The sequence below is a fragment of the Notothenia coriiceps genome, unplaced genomic scaffold, assembly GCF_000735185.1.
Source record: "Notothenia coriiceps isolate Sejong01 unplaced genomic scaffold, NC01 NC01_scaffold00024667, whole genome shotgun sequence".
Classification (NCBI taxonomy): domain Eukaryota; kingdom Metazoa; phylum Chordata; class Actinopteri; order Perciformes; family Nototheniidae; genus Notothenia; species Notothenia coriiceps.
In genome coordinates this window covers 1,295,846-1,302,690 of record NW_011357368.1, presented here as the reverse complement: position 1 = coordinate 1,302,690, position 6,845 = coordinate 1,295,846, and the positions used below count along the sequence as shown (strand labels likewise).

The window sequence follows — 6,845 nt, the reverse complement described above, 5'->3', positions numbered from 1 at the left end:
TTTTCTCTGGAAGTTTTTCTTTGTACGATGTGAGGGTCTAAGGACAGAGGGTGTCGTATTCAAGCCACTCCTTCATTGCCCGGGCGGTGTGTTTGGGATCATTGTCATGCTGAAAGACCCAGCCACGTTTCATCTTCAATGCCCTTGCTGATGGAAGGAGGTTGTAACTCAAAATCTCACGTACATGGCCCCATTCTTTTCGTCCTAGTCCCTTTGCAGAAAAACAGCCCCAAAGCATGATGTTTCCACCCCCATGTTTCACAGTAGGTATGGTGTTCTTTGGATGCAACTCAGCATTCTTGTCCTCCAAACACGTCTAGTTGAGTTTTTACCAAAAAGTTCTATTTTGGTTTCATCTGACCATATGACATTCTCCCAATCCTCTTCTGGATCATCTAAACTCAGCAAACTTCAGACGGGCCTGGACATGTACTGGCTTAAGCAGGGGGACACGTCTGGCATTGCAGAATTTGAGTCCTCATAGTTGAAGTGTACCTAGGATGAAAATTACAGGCCTCTCTCATCTTTTTAAGTGGGAGAACTTGCACAATTGGTGGCTGACTACTTTTACTTTTAATACTTTTTGCCCCACTGTATACCAACACCTCAACCTGTGTAACTTAATTAATTTACGGTAATCATGTGTAGAGGCAACACTTAGGAAATAGCACATTTCTTGTTATATGTAGAGGCAGTTGTGAGACTGTTGCTTCTTATGTGGCATATCAGTGCAGGGCTCAGTCAAGCTGATGCTGGCAGGTGCAACATTTTTTTTTTTTTTTAAATGTTGTATGTGATAATGTTTCAGTGAGAAATGCAGAAGTTATTTTTGAAAGCTGTAAAGTTTTCCTTTACACATGTTTGTTATGACAATTTGAGTACTGAAGCTATATTCATATACAAATTAGACAAAAACAACCATCACTTGAAATATTAAAGACAAATTGTTCAACTCTAATTTTCGATTTCTCTCTGGATAAATAAAGCCTTCCAAGAAAATTGCATCAAAAGGCAGAGGTGTTAAGTGTGGAGTCAGGTGTGGCGTCACAGTGCTTTGCACCTGTTGACATTGGCTTGTGTTACTGCATGTTGATTTATTCTGCTGGATGAGCTTTTGGGAGAATTGTGCATTCTGAATAAAACAAACTGAGGTGTGATCAGTCAATTTACACACGGCATCTATTGCACGTCTGTCCGTCCTGGGAGAGGGATCCCTCCTCTGTTGCTCTCCCTGGGGTTTCTCACATTTTTCCCCTTTAAACTGTGGGTTTTCTCTGGAAGTTTTTCTTTGTACGATGTGAGGGTCTAAGGACAGAGGGTGTCGTATTGTCATTCTGTACAAACTGTGAAGTCCACTGAGACAAATTTAACATTTGTGATATTGGGCTATATACATAATAAACATTGATTGATTGATTGATTGATTGATTGATTGATTGATTGAGATGTCTAGAAGGATCAATAGCTTGGATTCCACCCCGGCCTCACCAGGGATAGCACATCATCTAGGCAAACAAGCCTGGCATTAACTTGGCTTGCACTCTGGGACTGAACAGGTAAGCCCAACCCAGAGATATATTTGCCTAAACTACACTTTTCATTTTTTAATGATTTATCTGTCCTGTCAGAAGGATTCTCGGTGATGTATTGCTGGGTGTCCACATTTGGAAATCATTTTGTCCGCCTTCCATTTCCCATCTCTCCCTATATTATTGACAGCACTCATTCTGTCAGATTTTGGAAATGACAGCTGTATTTCCTACTGAGATTGAATCTCAAAATTGATTGTAATTATTACGAAAAAAAGAAGGAAACTGAGTACAGGCAATTTGAGTCAATGTCACCTGTTACAATGGCTATGCTTATTACAATATGATTTGACTTGTCGATTGCCAGAATACATGTCTAAGGCTTCATTGATCAACCAAACCTGTAAGTGTGTTTATTTCTTCATTTGATAGCTTAATTTGTTTTAGCTTTAGTCTTCAGTTTAAGTGGGGCAACGACCTTCAGATGCAGATATTAGGAGCTAGTGTGCGTACTTCTAACTAGGGCATATCAAAGGTTTGCAGTTTCCAAATCATAATGCAGACTTGACCACCTAACGGATTTGGTCTGGCTCATCATTTTGCAATGTGAGCACAATCTGACTCTGCAGTGTTGCGATATGCCAATCTGAGCATACTGTTTGAGGATTAAAATTGAAGTGGAAATGTCATTTGCACCTTAGCTGTAGCTACCCTTAATAGTATGCATACCACCTTTGGTCAATGATAGGCTATATGTCATAAAAAAGAGCAAGCGTGTCTCAAATACAAAAAGATCGATCTTAAAAATAAAGCGCATTGAATTAGGTAACATGTTATCAACATACTGTAGTTGCAGAGGGTTTAGTTTGATTTAGTAAATTATTAAAAACACATTTCTTTGCACTGTGTTGCATCAGACTTCACACCTTAGGTGCCCAATCTATGAAGCACACATTTGAATTCTGGTGTGGGAGCATGACAGGGATTTAAAGATGTATTCATGCTACGTTAACCTTGTGGCATCGATGCAAAGCACCATCACACACGCATAAACAAACATCCCCACACACATATCTCTTCAAACCCCACTTTTAAGCTTAAGTCTTTGATTCTTCTCTCAAATTCACCCCGTGGTGTCCGTCTCGATAACATGCGAGTGAGTACATCATCGAATGGTATGGAATACCATTTTTGAGTGTGTGTATGTTTGGGTGTGTGTTTCTGTGTGTCCAGGTTGATCTTAAGAATTTTATTCACCTCACATTTTTCTCACAATGCAAGGGCAGAAATAGGTCAATGTGAACCTTTTTCAATCACACAGACACACACATACACCCACAAACACACAAAAAACAGAGACTGCAGACCACATGTTGTGACCTAACTCTCTTGAAGTCTCTCTAGTTTTTCTGCATTTGAAGGTTTGTGGTTCTTCGGATAATGGACTCACAGAAACATTAATTCTTCTCAGAACCGCAGCGTCGGGATATAGTGACTGGATGCAGGCATTAATAAATACTAGATAGCTTCAGGAGATAGCTGCTCTTGTGCCTGTTTAGCAGTAATGTGCTTTAAGAGATGCTGTACACATTATGAGACATAATCAAATGCAAATGTGTGTTGTACCTTATCAGTGGTGATAACAAGCTTGAGGTGTTATCATTTGTCAGATTCAATCACCAGAGCTATTTTCGCTCTCTAAGACAGGGCTACTTTCTCACACAGGCAGGAAATGGGTTAGACCATCAGTATTGTCAGTTGTTCATTCTCTATCTTCAGTTCCCCTCTGAATTAATATAATAAGCATTATGCATGTTGTATAAAGAGCCACAACCCATTAGACTGTTTTGTATGATATTAATTTTACATTTTCAAGCATCATTAAACTGAAATATAAATGAACTGATGCCAGAGTATACATTGTTAATATGTGTGTGTGCATGTGTGTTGTTAAAGGGTGTTTGAAGGTAACAGCATAGGAGCATGTGATGGGAGCATCTGGAGCTTAGCTAGGTGGGCTGTGGTGGGTCTGCAAGTACTGTAGGTGACTGTGTGTTGAGTAGGATGGGGGAGAGAGGTAAAGAGAGGGATAATGTGGGTGCCTGTGTGTGTGTGTGTGTGTGTGTGTGTGTGTGTGTGTGTGTGTGTGTGTGTGTGTGTGTGTGTGTGTGTGTGTGTGTGTGTGTGTGTGTGTGTGCGTGCGTGCATGTGTGCTTCTGTGTACGTGTTTGAGCAGGAGCATATCTTTGTTTTACATTCACAGTATATGAAGCACATAAAAGCTTATTCATGTGTGAATACGTTTGTGATGTGTGTTATGCATCTGTGCATTATAAACATGTTTAATATGCATGTGTACAGTTCATAGGCCCCAAGCATGTGGATTTGTTAAAGAAAACAACAACATAAACAAAACCTTTTTAAGGCTGATGTGCTAATTATCCTACGTCAGTCTTTTTTCTTCCTTATGTCCATTTCACACATTTCAATCAGTAAGTCTGCTTTTAATAAACCATGTTACGGCTCCTCTTGCATTTTAGTTTTGTTTCTAAGCAAACCAGCATTGTTAAAAGGGGATAACAAAATGGTTTACATGTTCATTAAATATGTTAGTTTGTCCATTATGATAACAATTCTTGGCATATTTTAGCTATTCAACAATGCTGCTGTTTAAAGGCTTTATTGATTTCTGGTTGCACGTTATACAGTATATGACATGCACAACTCCACACAAAAGACATGCAGGCTCACACCAGCAAAACATACAATTTCACCAAACTGATATCTGCCTGATTATGGCACACTCGTGTGCACATCCACACACCCACTGGTGGCGATGAGCAGTCAGCTTGCTGTAGGTCATTGTTATTTAATTGAATGATTCACTGAAATGTTCTAATGAGCTTAAGGGCCTAATGATGAATGACTTGCCACACATGCACACAAGCACGTAAACGCACACACAAACACAAACACAGACAGAGCCATAGCAGGTACATGATGTATATTCGCCAATTTAATCCAGAAATAATGAGACTGAGCAGAGGTTAGTTCAAAGACACTAAAAACATCTATTTAGTCTTGTCTACTACTTTTTCCCTTTCACGTCTGCAGTCTTACGGTACGTCCACACAGCAGCTTTGAAAAAATCTTGAAAATCTTGGAGCTGGGTGTGTCTGAGAGCTTGGGGATTTTTCGCGAGCAACGCGACCAACAACCAATCACATGAATCTCCCGCCCCCGGCATACAAAGCAAAAAACCCCGGGGATTTTATGCGAGCAATATATATATATATATATAAACTCCCCAAACAGGCGAAAACCTACCAGTTTCACCCACTGTCTCTGCCACCTCCCTCCATGCCTGGTTCCTCCGGTTTGTATCCCGGTAAATAGTTCTGGTCGTAAAGAACCGGGTGATTTGATACCGTAATTTCTCGTTTGGAATATGGGGAAATGAACTGCGGTCTGGCTCTCCCAGCTTGCACAAGGTTTGATTGACTACTATGTCTAGCGCTTGTACTGTCAGATTTGCATAAACGGGATTTGATTGGCTGACGCTTCCAGCTCAGCTTCAAAAGTTGAACATTGCTCAACCTTTGAATCCTGAAAATCCTGTAAATCTTCGCTTCGCTTCCCCACAATGCAGTTCGGCGAAAAGCGAGGCAAAGTGACGTCACTCCCATTCAAAGTCAATGGGCAGAGAAGCGTTGGAAGCGTTGGAAGATTTGTTTAAAGCTGCTGTGTGGACGTACCGTTATTCTCTTGCGTTAGCTTTTCCATTAACAGTGACCTATCATGCACTTTTGTACGTCTTTTACACATGAATACGTGTCCCTGGTGTTCCAGGGAACTCACCAAGTGTCAGAAAACACAAACCTCTCTATTTTCCTCCATACCCAAATCTGTTAAAAAGGGGCTGCAACAGATCTGGTACAGACTGATCCAGATTTGAACACTTCTATGACGTCACAGAAGTGGCGCTACCTTTTTTATACCTAAAAAAAAATACCTACGAATGAAATTCAACACCTCAATGGTGGAAAGTTTAACAAATAACTGTATTCCTCCGCAGATTCAAGTTGTGATGGCCCCTTCGAATTTTGGATCTTAGTTTGACCTAACGTTATAATTCGAGGACGTTAGTGTAACTACGTTGAGTTAGTACTCAAATAAATGAGTTTTAGATTAGCTCAGAAATGTCCTACCGGTTAGGTAGGTGGTTAGAAAGTAGAAAACCATTAGGGATGAGATCGTTAGGGTTGGGAGGGAGAAAGACGAAAGAGTAGAGAGTACAAAGAGAAACGGCGAGGAGGGGGTAGGACGGGATGAGAGGGGGAGGATTGGGTGCCAGGGGAAGACATCGAGGCAGAAAGAGGAGATTAAGTGAAAGGGAAGGAAGCGGGAGGGTGGAGTGAAGAGCGGAAAAAGTTGTCACACAAATAAAATTTCAGAAGAGGGGAGGTAGGTACTTTTCGGATTGTACGGACTATAACACCCCGGTCGTCTCTCCTGTCTTCATCCGACCTTACCGCCATATTCCTTCATTGCGCAATATCCCTTGACCACCCACCCCCCCCGTACAGCACTCCTATTAATTTGTAGCTAAGACCCTTGTTACAAACTCTTGGCTGTTGTTCTTGTGGTTTGTGCCTCTAACTACCTCAACCCTTTCGGCCGGCTGTAAAACGACTCGGACGTTTTATAGTCTTCCTCCCTCTCCTTTCCCCTTCTTTTACCTCCCTATATCTTTCCTGTTCCCTCCCATTCTTAAGTTCTATTTCTCCTCCGTCACACCTTCTGCTCCATTTTTATTCGTTTACTTTCCTGACTGTTCGTTTTCCTTTATGTTCTTCTCGTCGTTCTTTGTACCTCATGTAAACCCCTTACCTCGTTTTCATATCAACCTTACTCTCCGCGCGTTTTAATACCCTATCTACTGTTCTGTCTCTCTTGTACCCCATATCCTTTCATTAGTTCGATTTCCCACTCCCTTTAGTATTTTTATCATCCTTCGCTCTTTTTATGAATTTCACCTCATATAGTACGATATATAACATTAATTATAATCACAATCTGGTATGGATATATTCCGTCATATGAAATATGAAATTAATAAAAAGTTTTATGGTTTGTCTAGTACGTAAAATCGGTAAGGAGTACAGCGAGTTAAATTGTGACAGAAACGTACCCGACTAAGGACACTCTTTGTCGTGGGTAGATGTCCCGGACCGTATACATGATGTCGGACAGAGGTCGCGAAAAGCTTGCGGCTTACAGGCACCGCAGAGGAGGAACTAACCGACCTCAAACCAG

General features: G+C 41.1%; 1 protein-coding gene across 2 annotated transcripts in view; it reads left to right on the top strand.

The window, feature by feature from the left end:
- LOC104955165 (leucine-rich repeat and fibronectin type III domain-containing protein 1-like protein) overlaps positions 1-6,845 on the top strand; it is a 136,818-nt gene that overhangs the window by 79,882 nt on the left and 50,091 nt on the right. The window lies entirely within an intron of this gene.